Source organism: Monopterus albus, unplaced genomic scaffold (genome assembly GCF_001952655.1).
Source record: "Monopterus albus unplaced genomic scaffold, M_albus_1.0 scaffold147.1, whole genome shotgun sequence".
NCBI lineage: Eukaryota > Metazoa > Chordata > Actinopteri > Synbranchiformes > Synbranchidae > Monopterus > Monopterus albus.
In genome coordinates this window covers 851823-853942 of record NW_018128027.1, presented here as the reverse complement: position 1 = coordinate 853942, position 2120 = coordinate 851823, and positions in this window count along the sequence as shown.

The window sequence follows — 2120 nt, the reverse complement described above, 5'->3', positions numbered from 1 at the left end:
CATAATAAAACAGTTTGTATCCCCCTCCAATGCTACGTGCTTTGCTACCCTTCCACCCGGTCTCCTGCACACACAGTATATCTACCCTCCTTCTCTCCATCATGTCCGCCAGCTCTCTACCTTTCCCTGTCATTGTACCAACATCAAGAGTCCCTATTCTCAGACCTATACTCCTGCCTTTCCACTTCTCTCTCTGTCTACGAATCCTTCTACCTCCCCTCCTTCTTCCACCAACAGTAATCCAATTTCCGCCAGCACCCTGTAGATCAACAGCACTGGTGGCAGTCGTTGTTAACCCGGGCCTCGACCGATCCTGTATGGAATTCGCACTGATGATTTGCATGTTTAAATTTGGCATGTTTTTACACCGGATGGCCTTCCTGACGCAACCCTCTCTATTTATCCGAGCTTGGGACCGGCACAGAAGTCACTGGCTTGCAACCCCTGTGGCTAGACTGGGATCATCAAGACCATAGTATAAATAATCAGTAAGACATGAAAAATGTAAAACCAGTTATATGAACTATTTATTCAGTTAACATTACATTAGACAACACACACAGAACTTACTGCAAAAAATAAATAAATAAATAAATATTGGCGCAACAAGTTAGAAAGCCTTTTTATTCACATGCCACTTGACATTCCCACCTAGATGGGATGAGTAACATCAACAAAGGAAGTCATCTTAGTGAGCTCCCCACATTATATATAAAAAAAGCACTACAACTTTCAAGGCTGTTTAAAGCAGGCTTGCTGCATATGTGAGGGCTGATGCACCAGAGCAACTGGCTCCTCCTGGAAGGTCAAAGGTCACACGACTAATTTGCTTATTTACACCTCCACACACACAGAGGCAAATATGCAGAGGTAAAACATTAACGCTCCTTCAGCTAAGTTTTATGTTTAACAATGGCACTGAGAAGGAAGGATTTCATAACATACAGAGGCATTTGGAATGATTTTGAATTAGGCTAATTAGGTTTGTGTTTTGTTTGTTGTTCAGGAGGCATGATCAAAGTGATATTTCACCAATTTGTGTCAGCTCCGGAGGAGAGCAGTTTGGAGAATGTTGCCTATTAATCTCCTCAGGTTTCGGCGCGCTGTGCGTTAGGGACAGTAATCAAAACAAGAGAATTATGAATAATGAAAAGTGTTGATCAGAAATGAAACAAAACAGTAGATTTGTGCTGGATTGGACTCTGTGTGTTTTTTGGCCTGTTTTCCTGTTTTTCAGTTTTATAAACAGGCTGCTACCATTTCAATGTATGTTCAGCCTGTGTAGAAAAAGAAAAATCAAAGGGATGTAGATGGCCTGACCCAAGAGCCCTGAGTCTGAGAGCAACCGGCTGTTTTGATCTTATCTAATATTTATGAATAACTTCCTTGATATTTCCTTTGTTCCATGAAGCCGTCCGCTTTTACAGTGTTACACAATGATGACTTAGAGGGGCGATGACGGAGATCAAACAGGGCCTGGGCTCAGAATACAGAGCATGCTCTCCCTCTCTCTCTGTAGCCCGGGAGGAAACTCAGCAGCAAGCTATCTAACGCTGTGATTGAAATACAAGCTCCACTAGGTTGCACTAGGTGTTGTGTGATGATATTTATATTTGTGTCTCTGTCAAAGGAATATGGGCAGAAAAAGAGAAAGCATTGTCACTGTTTGAGCATGAAGACATGTCTGTGTTTCTGCAATTTCTGTGATTACATTCTACACATCTTTGCCCGTGTACATGTGTTTTTTTTCCACAGCCAGCCTATCTGTGGCTTTTTACAGAGCCGGCTGCCATAGCACCGTTCATGACTGTTTGGATTAGTAATGGCCTCAGATCTCTTCACAAAAGTCAAGTGTTCTCAACATGTTATTTGCCCAAAGTGGCCTTGTTCCAAGGCTCTATTGTTATCCTAATGGAGGCAAGATGACACTAAGACTCTAATTGTGGACACCAACGATCAGCCCTGATAATATTGAGCAAAGTGGGTAATTTGTAGCTGCTGTGTTAAAGGGTTGAAGGGAGGTGAAGAAAATGGAATGGGTGGTGAGGAAAAGAAGGGAGATGGGGAAGTTGCTTTCATGTGTCATCGCCTCATCGTCCGTCACCCTAATCATCCCTCCA